The following is a 15,306-nucleotide window of genomic DNA, read 5'->3' on the forward strand; positions in this document are numbered from 1 at the left end:
TCTCCAGTACCAAAAAAAAAAAAAAAAAAATGTCTAAGCATAGGTATTCTAGTGCTTTCAACTTCTAAACTCAGAACCCAAGGCAATCTACCTCTGAGTTTCAAGAGAGGGGGAGAGTGGCCCAAAACTCTCCAATTGCTAAGACCATGGATTTTTAAAAATTACTGTAAAAAGCTATAAAATATTATAGTTCCCCAAAATGGGCTTAGGTAATAAGCAACACTTCAACAATGTTTTATTATCTGCCAATAAAATCTCATTTAATATAAAAATTGTGTGGACTGTCTGATACTAGTTAGAAATTTCAAAGGGTCTAAATGAAATTCTATTTGATTATGCAAAAAAATACAGTGGAGAACTCAGAAAGTACCAAAGTATGTGTGCTAAATTTTTCATCCATTGTTATATGCTTCAAACATTAAATCAAGTCTTCAGATGTAGCTCTTAGGGTAACTACAGTAATTCTTCTAGCCCCTAGAAGCTATTTAAAGGAAAAATGTTATCATTTAAAAAGATAACAGGCTGGGGGGGGGGGGGTGTTCTCAAAGTTTATTCTGGATGACACAACAAATGTATTATATTGCTTTAGAACTTTATTTTGCATAAATTAGGAAAACACCAGAGCTTCTTGAAACTTTCAATATGTTAATATACATCTAGGACCTCCAAGAAGGAAGGAAGTAGGTAGTTTGTGTGCTGAGTTATTTATAGACCCCTTTTGCTTCCTTGGAACAAAGTTTGGGAAACATGACCTCTAATCAGAATGAAATTAACATTTTCCCCAAAGTCTAAATTATAAGTAAGATATAGACCACCTGAGGTCCTTCCATCCTGAATTCTCCAAGACTGAAAAGTTAAACTAATGGCATAATTTAGGAATAAAATTGTTAAGTATCTCTCTTCTTTACTTCCCCTCAAATAACTTGCACAGTTATTCTATACAGCAAACCAACCAGTACTCCTTTTTATAAGTATCAGAATCCTTCAGCTTTCCCCTCTAACCTGGACAGCCTCCGGGCACATCTACTGTCTCTGAGTACACTAGAGTGGCTTTCAGGTTCCCGCCCTCACACGGGGTGTTCTGTGCAGGGGCAAAGGCCCTCCACAGCGCCCTGCCTCCCCCTGCACAAGACCAGCAAAGCCGACCCTCAGTGGTGGATGGCTTGAGCTTAGGAGTTCAAGAGCAGTTGGGGCAACACAGTGATAAGCCAGGAGAAAGGAAGAGAGAACGGTGGGTTGGTTGGTGTGATTTATACAAATGTCACCCCTACAAATCTCTTTTTCCTACCTTGTCCTCTCAGTCTAATAGTCCCAACGACCCACAGGATATTTCCATTTGACCTCAGCTAGATGAAGAATATCCACACAAATACATGGATTCAGAAGTGCCCTTCACCCTTCCCTCCACCTTCTGCCCTGAGAACCTCCTGCCAGTTAGTTTCATTCCTTTGCTCCTTACATCACACCACCTACCACACCTTGCTCCACATCTGAATCACTTCTGCATTCTACCCTGTTAGGCAAAATCCCATTTCTATCTTTTTGCCCTTGGAGAAGGGGTGAAGGTGACACATAACCATACCACCTATGAAGACAGGTGACGAGTGCTCTAGCAGGAAGGTGCTAAAGAAACACCCAGAAAGGACTAACTAAACTCCTGGGCACAGTGGCACACGCCTGTAATCCCAGCAGCTTAGGAGGTTGAGGCAGGAGGTTTACAAGTTCAAAGTCAGCCTCAGCAACTTAGCAAGACCCTGTCTCCGAATTTTAAAAAAAGGAACTGAGGAAGTGCCTTGGTGGTTAAGAGCTCCTAGGTCCAATCCCTAGGTACTAAAAAAGAAAAAAAGAACTAACTAAAACATGCATGTCCCCAACCTTCCGCCTCAGGGATCTGAGACACTTTCTACAAGAGCAACCCCTGCATTTCATTTTTTCTATCTGGAAAACCAACAATCCTACCTCATGGAAGGACCAGCCTTCCACCGCCCTGCTACCACCACTGCTCTCATCAAGCTCAACATAACCTCAGGTCTGTCTGGGACTCAACCCTACGCCAACACCACACTAGTCTTCATTACGAGACCTTTACATCAAGTCTTGGAATTCTGCTTCAGGAGCATATTCCCTATTCTTTATCCTTTTCCCTTTCTTACGATTTTAGGATCAGTGTGTCATATTCTAGGAAAGGCCCTCTTGGGGTTCTGATGGGAAATGAATTGCATGTATCAACCTATCTGAAGAGAACCGACTGCTTTACGGCACTGTCTTCCTGTCAGGAATAAGAGCCATCCGCACATTTAATTAGGTCTCCTTTTATGTCTCTTGAATAAACTTTAGATTTTGATCCAGACTCTGGCTGTTGGATTTATCCTAGATACTGGGTTACAAATTCTCTTTAGTTTTCTACACATTATCATCTGCAAGTGACAGCAATTTTGTTTAGGCATACAGTCCTTGTGCCTGTTAATACCGTCCTGTCAGATTACTGTGGCAGTCAGCTAGGCTGGTGAGAAGTGGCACCAACGGGGCACCCTTCGCCCTGCACCTGACTACACAGGAAATGTTCCCACACTCCCCCATGAGACTGACAGGCATTCTCTGTAAGGCCGGTTTCCTTAGACACTCTTCACGGATTAAGAACATTTCCTCCTACTTGAAGCTTGCAAGATCATAGTCACAGCTCAGTCACCTCTGTCAAAGACTCAGTGACAAAGGCGCTTTCTTCCTTAGGATATAAATGTGGTTTTCCTGCAGCAGGAGGAGCAGGAACTCACGGGAATCCTTAACATGGAAGTTTTGTACATGGATGTTCATCTCACTTCAACCACCCCAAGAGGTAGACACTGTTATTCCCTTGAGACTTCAAAGAGACCATCTCCCACTGAAAGAGGAGGAAGAACTGGGCAGAGGCACAGGCTGCACTGCCTCGGGAGCAAGCGGTCCTTCCCTGCCACAGTGGCTCAGCCAAGGGCCCTTCTGGCCACAAAGACTACAGCAGCAATGATTCCAAAGTGAACTTGGGTTTCCAGCATTTACCTTCTACTCTACCACAGTCCAAAAGGCCACAGGTTCCCTAAGAAGTCTTTCAAGGGGCTGGGGCTGGGGCTCAGCAATAGAGCACTCGCCTAGCACATGTGAGGTACTGGGTTCAATCCTCAGCACCACAGAAAAATAAATAAGACAAAGGTATTATGTCCATCTACAATTAAATATATATATTAAAAAAAGGGGTTGGGGTTGTGGCTCAGTGGTAGAGCGCTCATCTAGCACCTGCGAGACGCTGGGTTTGATCCTCAGCACCACATAAAAATAAATAAAATAAAGGCATTGTGTCCAACTGCAACTAAAAATATTAAAAAAAAAAAAAGAGGGCTGGGGTTGTGGATCAGCGGTAGAGCACTCGCCTCACATGTGTAAGACCCTGGGTTCAATCCTCAGCACCACATAAAAATAAATGAATAAAATAAAGGCATTGTGTCCAACTACATCTAAAAAATAAATATTTTAAAAAAAGAGAGAGATATGTCTTTCAAATTATCAAAGCAGCGTAAATTCAACAAGGGAAAAAGAAAGGGGACTAAATGAGCTGAGAATTTTAAGTTCACCTGACATACATTCCAAATTTTTGAGAATGAGCTATTGCTCCAAGGCCTTTAATGCCACTGGTGTCTGAAAATATGTGCAGAGACGGCTAAAGAGAGCCAAGACAATAGCAGGTTGAAATGGACATCATGTAAAATGGCACGTTTGAGAAAACCAGTACATTTAGTCCAGGAAAGAAGAGGTTACTGAGCACAACAATTCTGTCACACCAAGCAGAGGCACGGAGAAAGGGGACTCATTTCTGTTATTACCTATATTTCTCCTGAAGGCCAACAATGGGTCAAATCAAATCAATCAAAACATCTCTAAGAAAAATACTGTTGCACTGTGTGTAGACACCATGCTGAGTCACCCAGGATCCATCTGAAGGACTTGGCCGGGCTGCTCCCCTCTCAATCAGCCCCTCAGAGAGCTCTCCGGCTGCAGAAACCAGCTCCAGGCAACCACCAGGCCTCTCAGGGCTCCCGAGGCTGTGCCTCCCTGGGCCTGTCAGGCAGTTCAAGGGCTCCCTCCCCCACACAGGCCCTAACCAGCGCTCCACGTGCCTCTGTGTCCAGAGAACCAGCATGTGACGCTGAGGGAAGAACTGGCTTCCCCTGCCCACTGAAGTACCTCTTCACTAACTCCAAACAGCAGAACCACCACCCTTTGGTGTACATTTACCACGGGCAAAACACAGCGAAGGACACAAGTGAGTTTAATCTAGAGGCAACAGCAGCATGTTCACTAGCAAATTTAAAACTAGGACAATATGATTTCATCACGTACATGAAATGCTCATCCTCATGGTCCTGGGAACTTTTGCACCGCGGGTAAACCAGAACCCACAGTTCCACCCACAAAACTGTTTTTCCTCTAAGAACATGGATATACTCATCCAGGTCTGAGGCACCACAGCCACTCTCAATCAGTAAACACCATTGCCTTTTCTTAAAACCTCAATGCATTTCTACTTCACTGGGGGAGAATGCCTCACCAAGATAGAGGCAGACTGGAGTGATGTGCCCATGAGCCAAGAACACCAAGGACTGCCAGAAGCTGCTGGCACACAGACCAGGTCCTCCCTCAGAGGGAAACAGCCCTGCCAACACGTGGCCTCCAGAACTGTAAAAAAAATAAATTGCTGCTGCTATAAGCCCCAGTTCATGGTACTTCCTTACAACAGTCCCAGGATGTAATGCTTAATTGAATTCTCAACTTGATTGGATTAAAAGATACCGAGGATTGACAATTATGGGTTGTCAATGAGGGCGCCTAGGAATGACTGGCATGTGGGACAGTTAACAGAAATGGAGACCCTCCCTAAGTGTGGGCAGCACCTACCAATAGGATGGTGGCTTAGATGGAATGAAAGTTGGAAGAACAAGGGAGCCACAGCAGACGCGATTGCTGCTGAGATCTGCTGAGGATATCGGACTCTCGCTCCTTCACTCTTCCAAAGCGGATTCTCCAGAAGCTTTGGACTTGAACTAGGATGGCACCGTGGATCCCTCTTGTTCTGGGGCTTCAGCCTCTTGGACTGCGCAGCTACTGGTTCTCCCCACTCTCCAGCCTGCAGACAGCCATGGTGGACCATCCAGCTTCTGGTAGCATGAGCCAACCTAATCGTCCCCCTTTCAGAATCATACTTCCTGTGGATTCTGTTCCTCTAGAGAACCCTAACTAATACACAGGAGATGAATGAAGCCCCTCTGATTTTTCAGAGGCAAAGAAACCTAGACATGTTTTCGGCGTCCCAATACGCATCAAAACCAGGGCAACCATGTGCCCCAGCTCCAGAGCTGGTGCCTTTCCCTCATACTATTACCCCTATCTTACTGGAGCACTTCCTTCACCCGCTTAGGGAGGACTGCAGCAAAGCCTTTCCCCTGCACTAAGCAGAGCCTCCTTAATTCAAGTTTTTGGTTTGGCCATTACTGTTCACTATCCCCAAAGGCTTGAATCCAAAAAGAAAAGTGAGACCCACTCTGACCCCACTGTAGCCAATGACAAACCTGCTTCTTCCCAATGCCACCTTTTGCCAGTCCTGGTAAGGCCCAAGCAAGAGTCAATCAGGAGTTCCAGTTTCCATAACACCGCTCTGTATATGCAAAAGGTTTGTTGTTTTTTGTAAACAGAAGAATGAAATTCAGAGGGAAAAAGTATAACATCATAAGAAAAAATAACTGCCCAATACTGATACAGCTATCAACAAAGTAAAAGGCAGTCCACAGGCTCCACCGGGAAGATCTGTAGTCCCACTGTTGTAAATGGCCAAAGTCTGTTTCTCTGCCAAATGAGCAGGACAAAGGTGGATGAGGTTCCCAATGATTCTGGCTGAAGTGACCAAGTGGTAAACCAAAAAACCAAACCATGAGATTATACAACAGAAGGACACAAAGCCCTCCCCTCAGGGTAGCCAAGGCCACACAAGAAGCCTAACTCAACACTCAATGGCATCTGAAGAGCTCAGAACTAGCAGACGGTGTCCACATAGAGCAGTTTCACCAAGTGAAGACTGCAAGGTGAAAGCCCTGCGACCAAAGCTTTAAGGGTCATGAGAGCCTCCTTCCTGAATCAGCTGTGTCAAACCCTATTGGTGTGTGCTTTCTTTTTGATGGACTCCTCAGGCTGCAGCAGAGCTTTCTCTGAATAGGCTCATGAAATTCATTTTATAAAAAACAGTATAGGGAAATATTTTGAGCCTGCATCTCCACAGCTCTTTCTGGCCTATGAACAAACAATCCCATCTATTACATACTCCTCAGACCCGGTTTCTCCCTGACACTTCTCTTTTACCTAGTATGGTCACCCATGCACAGTCCACAATTGCATGGACACAGGCCCAAACTCAGGCTTTCCCTGACTACACACAACTTCTCCATCATGCCTCTGAGAGCAATTCTTCTCTTAGCAATATCAAGAAGAAACAAGTGCAACTTTAATATATTTAATCCAAAATAGTGTCACTCCAAATATAATCAAGGTGAGATTTTTTTACTTTTTTCATACTGTCTTTGAAATCTGATGTGTGTGACAATTGTGACACTTCTCCATTTAGATCAGCCTGTGCCAAAGCTCAAAGCTCCATGTGGCTCCTGGCTGCCTAACTGAGCGGCACAATCCTGGCTGACCTCCTCTCCCGGGGTTTTATGTAACATCTGTGTGGTGACTGCTCCAAACTCTGTCCACCCTCCTCTCTCCAGAACACCAGAATTCTAATGCCATCAAGCTACCAAATAAGTGTCTGACTGGCACCTCAAACTTATAGCTAAGGCGCTTCACCCATTCTACCCAGGATTCCAACCAACTACTTCGCAACTAGATAATGCCATGAATCCTCATTCAACTGAACCTAACAATAAACCTTATTTTCATTCTAACTTACCTATGCTGTGTTTAGTGTTTGTCTGACTTCATTTTACAAAGTGAAATTCCACCAGAGATGGACAGCTCAATACTGTGAAACTTAAGTTCTAAAGCTTCAGGTTAAATATGATTTTTTAAAAAATAAAAACAGGGCTGGGGATGTGGCTCAAGCAGTAGCGCGCTCGCCTGGCATGCGTGCGGCCCGGGTTCGATCCTCGGCACCACATACAAACAAAGATGTTGTGCCCGCCAATAACTAAAAAATATTTAAAAATTCTCTTTCTCACTCTCTCTCTCACTCTCTTTTAAAAAAAAATTAAAAAAATAAAAAATAAAACCAAAACAATACAAACCTGTAACTGCAGTTTACTATCAACCTCTTATAACTTACAAGACTTTTAGAGCCTTTTCCCCCCTTAATTTTAAAGCTTGTAGCATTTATGATCTATTATGGAGTTTTCCAAGAAAATACATATGGACTTTCCATGGATCTCAAATTAATTATACTTTTTAAAATAGCATGGGACATTTAAAGAGACATTGTATAAAGAGTCTCCAAGTAAATACATTGTTAATGTTAGTCATTATGGAAACAGGATTAGGAGGTGAGAGGGGCTTTACTTTACATGTTTTTTCATAAAGTCTTCCAAGAATGATTTCATAATTTGTAGGTGCAGTGGAGCATAATAATTTGGCTTCTGGTTCAAAAAGGACTATCAAGATTGTAGCAGGACATCATTAAACCAAGCAGGGGTGGTATGTGACTGTGCAGGAAGCAGGCTGAACCTGGGCCTTCACAAATGGAATAGTAGACATTTTTTTTTTTAAAAAATGGTGAGCTGGGCACGGTGGTGCACACGTATAATCGCAACAGCTCGGGAGACCGAGACGGGAAGATCTCAAGTTCAAAGCCAGCCTCAGCAACAATGAGGTGCTGAACAATCAGTGAGACCCTGTCTCTAAATGAAATACAAAGTAGGGCTGAGGATGTGTCTCAGTGGTCGAGTGCCCCTGAGTTCAATCACCAGTACCCAAAAAACAAAGCAAAACAACATGGTGAGCCAGCCACAGTGGCACACACCTATAACCCTGTGACTAGGGAGGCTGAGGCAGGAGGATCACAAGTTTGATACCAGCCTCAGCAACTTAGCAAGACCCTAAGCAACTTAGTGACACTCCACCTCAAAATAAAAAATGAAAAGGGATGGCAATGTGACTCAGTGGTAAAGTGTCCTTGGGTTCAATCTCCAGTACCAAACCAAACAAAACCATGGCAAAGCAGGATCTATGTCTTGTATAAAAACCACTCCAAAATATAAATTTAGTGTTTTTTAAAATCATAACACAAGAATACTCTCTATCATGATTACTTTTTAAAAAAAGATATATAGGCAGCTTTTCCCCTGATATCCAAGAAATTAATCATTGGTTTTCAAGGAAAGATGAGTACAGGATGGGATGGGGAATAACAGAGGATACTTGCTTTCCGTTTTATATTTACTACATCTTCAGAATTCTTTAACCTGTACATATTTTTCAAACAGGCTTTCTACCAGCTACTTATATTTAAAACAATGTTTTGGTAAACCACACTGCAGGAGACCCCAGAAAAGTAAAGTAGCCAGCAGAGTGCATGGCCTACCCAGGTAAGCTGCCAATGTCGGCATGCAGCCTGGGCATAAGCAGGTGGGCCAGTAGGGCCGCAGAGCGGAGATGCCATGTTGGGGGCTCACCTGTCACTGTATTGTGCACAAGAGCTACAGATCTAGTGCCTGGCCTGTGGGGGCTCTGGTCTTGTTTTGGGTGATTACTCCTCTCTATTTCTTATTCCTTCGTTTTGGAATAGGAATGTTTAACCTGGGCCTCTCCTGTCATTTTACCTAAGAAGTATGCAACTTGTTTTTTTTTTTTTTTTTTTTTAATTGTGGCTCACAGGTGAAAGGCTTTGCCTTGAGTCTCAGACAAGATTCTGGACTTAAACTTTGGAACAATGCTAGAGCAGTTAAAACCTGGGGACTACCTGGGGTGAGATAAATGCATTTTGCACTTGTGAAATGTACATGAAGCCTTTAGGTCTGGGACAGATGCTATCCTTTGGATACATGTGCGTAATCCCCAGGGGTCCATGATGAAACTTAATCCTCAGTGTGGCAGTCTTGGTAGATGGTGAAACCTTTAAGAGGTGAAGCCTCATAGGAGGTCCTCAGATCTTTGGGTACTGCCCTACAGAGAGATTAAGGTAGTTCTCCCAAAAGGGCTATAACAAAAGGGGAAAACCTGACTTCTCCCTCTCATGGCTTCCTGATTCAGGAGTGGCTGCTTACTCCTGCACACATTCCAACCACAATGCGATGCCATCTACCATCCTCACCAATGGGCCACCACATCTTAACTTTCAACTTCCCAAACTGTAAGCTAAATAAATCTCTTTTCTTCATAAGTAGCCCGTCTCGGGTATTTCATTATAATAATGAAAAGCTGACTAATATACATACAAAAAGTCCTTTAACAGATTTTACTTAAACTTTACAGTTTATGACAACAAGAAACTCCTTTGGATGGAGTATTAACAAAAGAGTATTAACAAAACTGTAAAGTTGGGCACAACAGCACACATCTGCAATTCCAGCAATTTAGGATGCTGAGGAAGAAAGAGCAAGAGTTTAAGACCAGCCTGGGAAACACAGAATGACTCCATCTCAAAAAAAATTATAATCCATATTCAGCTATCTATGGTGATGACCAAAGAAAGCAGTGGCAAATAACAGCCCGAAACAGACGGTCAAAAACATGTCTATTCAATTTCAACTTTCTCTCCATTAAAATCTTCAGGGAAATGCTAATGAGGAGCAAAATGCTAATAAGATAGTCAAGAAAAGGCTTATAACTAAAGAGAAAAACATTCAAATAAATTTCCAAAGTGGGCAAGCAACTTTGAAATAGTTATGTACTGACTATGAAGATTCAAAAGGTGCTTTGGAAAATGTAACTGAGTCAGAAACAAACTCCTGGATAAAAGGGAGAATATTTTTTGAGGCACTATCCAACCACTCTATGAGAGGGGACACACTGAAGCCCACGGCTCCCCACTGCTCCCCACGCATTCACCCCCAGGAATCTGTCCTCCACCGTGCTCACTGACTGTCACACTTCATTTAACTATTACTTGGCAACCCCGCCCCAACCCTACCATCATAAAGGTGATAGAGAGACAGTGCCTAGTTTCTCTTATGGTCACCAGAGAGAAAAATACACACCCTCAGACACACACACACACACAGCGCCTGTGTGTTCTCCAAATTCACATTCCTCCACCACTCCAGCTGGAAATGCACACAGAGCAACACATTCTCAAGCATTTTTTGCAATTATTCATCTTCTAACTGTCCTAGTGTCTTCTATTTCTAATACAAACACTAGCAATATTAAGTTCACCCAGAGATAATCCCATCGTGTGCAAATCTTTAAAGCAAGTTTTAAGAGATTCATTAGAAATATGTAATTTACAATGACTGAAAAAACTGATAATCATAAATAAAGCCAATGTAAGTTAATTCACCATCAATACATCTCTGGATACAACCTGTTCAGTTTGAGGCCCTATATAATCAGTAACCATACAAACTTAAATACAGTAACTAAATATTAAAAGTTTCAAAATTAAAGCCAGTCTTCCTTATCAATATGTTCCATGTCCAGCCAGGGACAAGACTGCTGACAGAACAGAAGAGCAGGGTCTGCAGAAAGCCTAGAGACAGGGAAGGGGTTCTGGAGAAGATATAAAAAATAACTTCCACAGCCACTCTAAATCCTACACAGGGAAATTCTATTATTCAATGAATAATTACAAGATGTAAGATTAAAGTGAAAACATCTGCTTTATTGAAAAATAATGTATATGTAAAATTTTGACAGCTTCAATTTTATATGATTTTCTTAAACCACATGCCCCAAAACAAAAACAAATGAACAAAAAACCCTGTAAATCTAAGAGAGGTTTCCTGCCTTCAGAATAATTTAGAACCACCATTACAAATCGTGAGAAAGCCCTCTCCACTGTACTCCTAAGAATAATAAAAAATGTACGTGCAATTCAGAGAACAAATGTTTTTATCTCTACATACAAATGCCAGAAACAAATCAGTGAACTCTAAGAAAACAAACTAGCACACAGAATCAACCACTTGCCCCACCTCCAGGGTACTCTACAGTTACTCCACTAAAAGCCAAAAGCTGCCACTTACTGAGTAGCTACTACATGCTGAGCCCTGCTCCCAGGGACTGTCCCTGCCCTGTGGATTCACAAAGTTCTCCACAGAAAGACATTCCAACCCCATCCTCTCCTGCTGAGCTCACCAGATGGGGACCACGAAAGACACAGCACACTAAAGGGAATCAGCAATGAATAAGATTTTCCTCTCTTTCCTCAAGGAATTTAAGATCCAAGATAGGCATCCATGCAAATAAACTAGGAAAAAATACCTGAGTGGCAGTATCTGTCAAGTCCTGTGTGGAAGAACAGTAAAGAGGAGTTAATTCTGGAAATCAGGTTACAGAGTGGAAGTAGCAGCATTAGTCTTCACTAGTTCTGACAGGAAGAGCAGGGCAGGAAGGGCAGTGCAGACCAAGGAGTGGGCCATGGTGGAAACAGCCCGAGGTATCAGGGACAGGAAGACACTCTGCAAGAGATGCAGCAAAGATCTCAGGAATTTCCTAACAAGTCACCTCCTGCTCCAGCGGCAGGTGTGGATGGTGGCACCCCAGGTGAGCCTGACCAATAGAACACCCTCAGGTGTGCCGCGGTGGGGATGCTGAGACCCTGGTGCACAGGTACCTGGGGTCAGAGCACAGTATACAGTAAAGAAATCAGGCTCAGAGGAGGACCAGAGGAACCAGGGAAAGGAACCAGTTAGGAGATTCAGTAGCCACCTTCCTAAGGGATGGGGACTGCCTCAGAGAGTGGGTCCAGGAACCAGGAAGGAAAGGTGGGACAGAAAAGAGCCAGGGGCCCAGACCTGGTGCAAATCTGGTCATCGAGGAGGGAAGTTTTTGAAGCTTCCTGCCTGGGAAATTTAACTATTACTTGGCAACCCCCCCCCAACCCTACCATCATAAGGTGATAGAGAGACAGTGTCTAGTTTCTCTTATGGTCACTAGAGAAAAATACACACCCACAGACACACACACACACACACACAAGAACAAAATATGCTGTGAAGCAAGACATCTTCTTACCTCACACCTGCACAGGGATTGCAGCATGGCCTCACCACTCTAAGGCTACAAAACAAAGAGACAGAGACAGAGACAGCACACTGGCCCTTGGTGACCCAGGGCCAAGGCACAAACGTGGGTCTTTTGAATCCAGTGCTAATGTTCTTCTTAATAAACCCCACCAAGAATTACCTTTTATGAGTATAATAAATTTCCAAAAGAGGAAAAATATTAAACAAAAACATGTTATCTTTTCAATTTAAAGAATATTTTTAAACTTGTTCTCTGGTTCCCTCTACCCAAGAAATGCTGCAGAAATTCAGTCCACAGTGTAGACTCTGAGAGTTCAAGTGAGATGGGAAAGTGAATGGGTTCATTTTGTGTAAAATATCACTTGTTATGAGATTATGTGAGGGCCCAAAAATAATCGCAAAGAAATAAACAGTAACTATATTCAACATAGTGAAACTACATTTCTGACATACTTGACAACATTAATATATTCTTTAAGGTGGATTACTGACTTTGATTTTACTTAGCAAACATTTGAGTACCTTCATATATTTAAAAGGTGTTGGGCTAAACTGATACCTCTAGCACCACAGCCAGTGTTTAATATAAATAACTTATAATATAAAATGATGGAAGTGAGTAGTAGATGACTAGGATTAGTGAATAGAAACAATAATGGAAGTGAAATAGAGAACTAGCATTGCAGTAAGGAATAACTCATTTTGATACTACTTCCACATTGCTTCAGAGAAGATAAATTTGATATGAACTTCTAAAAACTGAAGGAGGTGGGGTCAGACAGGGCAATCCAGTCAGAGGAAAGAATATAAGGACTAAAGTAGTGTGGACGGAGAAGCAAGAGTTGTATAGTTAGCTGGACAATGTGGAAAGGAGACATGACAATACTTTAGGGTCCTTAGATGTGATGCTGGTTTGTCTGAATGTTAAGCTCAAAACAACAGGCGCTCCTGGAAGACTGCTGAGCTGGAGGCTGGCAAGAGTTGCTCTGCCTTTAGGAAAGGGCATGCTGGCAGCAGCCAGGGAAAGTGTGCATAGGAAGGGGCAGGGAGGAGCCTGCAGACAGAGCTAAAAGAGCTAAGTAAGCTGAGCAGAGGAATCTGAAAATAAGAGCACTGATCAAGTCATTTTAAAGGGTTTGAGTGTTGATGAAATCATTTTACATCTTCCCTCACTGACCATCCTAACTATGCTGTGAGACAGGTGTCCTCATTCTTCCCATTTCACAGATGACAAAACTGGCTCGAAGGCCATTAACTGCTCCATGTCAAATGCTACCAAAACAGGGACAAAGATCAGGCTCAGTACTTTTAAAAAAAAAAAAATCTCAATTACTTTTGAAGTACTAAAAATTCATTTCATATTCTTAAATATTTGCATTTGTACAATAATAGTTAGATTTGCCTTATGATGTCATATTAAAAACCTGCATTTTAAAACAAAGGAACGCAAAGATACCTACACCTCTAATTACACCTCCTATGGAGACAAATATTTAAGAGTAATATTCTCCTCACCCTTCAATATTTCAATGCCCAAACTGGCCCTTCCTTAGTACAGGCTTCCGTAAAAACCTTATACCCCAAACTGAAAAGTAAACTACTTACAGAATTATGGAAAATTCATGATTTATCAAGCATGGTAACCGAATCCAGGATGTAAAGATTCCCAAGACCTACTTAAGAATGGTTCCGTCCAAAATGACTGATGGGTAAATATTTGACCTTCAGGATGCAAACGGATAGGTATTTCTGTCCCTTTAAATTCGGAGGGTACGAAATGGCCAAAGTGCTCTGGAATGAGTCGCTGCATCGCAGACACCTCGCTGGGGTTTTTCACCGGATAAATGGTGTCTCACACACAGCATCAACTGCCATCAAAACTGAGGGTCCCCACCTGCTGAGCGACCTTCCGCCACCGTGCTCAACACGAGCGCAGACCCCGAAGCGCGCGGCCCGCTCCGGGAGCCCGGGCGGTGACAACGGGGCGAGCTGCAGCCCCCTCCCCGCCGCCCTCCGCTCGCGCCCGGAGGACAAAACCCGGCACGCCCGCCGCGCGCCCCGAACCGGCCGACCCGGCCCGGGCGCCCTGTCACGGCGCGGCGCCGCGCCGCAGGCCACGCCGCGGGCAGCAGCACCGGGCGGGCGGCGCGGGGCCGCAGGGGAGCCGGGCCGCGGAGCCCCGGGCGCGGCCTCCCGCCGCGGAAGCCCGCCCGCCCCGCCCGCCGGGCCGCCCCGCGCCGCCCGCCCGGCCTCCGCCCGGCCCCGGACGATGCTGGCGGCGGGGCGGGGCGGGCCAGCGCGGCCACCGGACGCCGCCCCGCCCGCGCCCCCCGGCCCCGGCCCCGGCCCGGCAGCGCCCGCGGCCCATTGTGCGCGCTCGGCGCCGCCGGGCCCTGCGCGGCCGCGCTCCGGGCTCCGGCCGGCCGGTGTCCGCGGGCCCGCCCGCCGCCCCTCCGCCGCCCGGCCCGGCCCGCGCCCCCCGCGCCCCCGCTCTACCTGCCGAGGCTGCCGGGAGGCGCGGCGGCGCCTGCTCGCGCTCCGGGGCTGCGGGCGGCTGCCGAGCGCCGGGCGGCCCTGGCCTGCGCCTTACGTAAAGCGGCGGCGGCCCCAGCGCCACTCGGCGGAGGGCGGGAGGCGGCGCGCCGCAGCCGCTCCGCCGCGTTGCCCGGCAACTGGCCTCAGCGCCCCGCCGGCCCGGCCGCGCTCCAGATCCTTCCGCCCGGCGCGGGATTACATCAGCGTGCCCGCCCCGCCCGGCCGCCCGGCCGCGAGGCCGCCGGGGGCTGCAGGGCCAGGCGCCGAGCCCGGGTGCGGGCGTCGCCAGGGCCACGCCCCCTGCGGAAGGGCACCGCGGGCTGCCAGGCCCAGGCCCCCCGCCCCGCCCGGGGTGCGGGGGCCCCCCACCCGCCCCGCCCGCGGCGCAGCCCCCGCCCTCCCGGGCGCACGCTCCACCTGTCCGCGCCCCCTCCTTGCCGCGTCCTGGGATGGCTGGAGTGGGCGGCCAAAAATGAAGACTTTCTCTTTTTCTAAGAAGCCCAGGAGAAATGTGACATGGCTTTTTAAATTTGCTATTAAGTAGGCAAGAGCTAAAAGACATTCTGGAAGATTC

General features: G+C 45.7%; 1 protein-coding gene across 8 annotated transcripts in view; it reads right to left on the minus strand.

Moving 5' to 3' along the window:
* The window catches only part of Kiaa0232 (KIAA0232 ortholog), an 80,796-nt gene extending 65,994 nt beyond the window's left edge, over window positions 1-14,802 (minus strand). For 5 of the 8 annotated variants that reach the window (XM_071614126.1, XM_071614127.1, XM_071614122.1 and 2 more), the window contains exon 1: window positions 14,694-14,802. The gene's annotated coding sequence lies outside the window, so the exon portion shown is untranslated. Of the gene's footprint in view, window positions 1-13,802; window positions 14,066-14,091; window positions 14,184-14,693 lie in introns of those variants that run through there. The other 3 variants (XM_071614128.1, XM_071614125.1, XM_071614123.1) reach the window with 3 other exon arrangements.
* Window positions 14,803-15,306: the final 504 nt, after the last annotated feature.

This window comes from Marmota flaviventris, chromosome 7, assembly GCF_047511675.1.
Source record: "Marmota flaviventris isolate mMarFla1 chromosome 7, mMarFla1.hap1, whole genome shotgun sequence".
Classification (NCBI taxonomy): domain Eukaryota; kingdom Metazoa; phylum Chordata; class Mammalia; order Rodentia; family Sciuridae; genus Marmota; species Marmota flaviventris.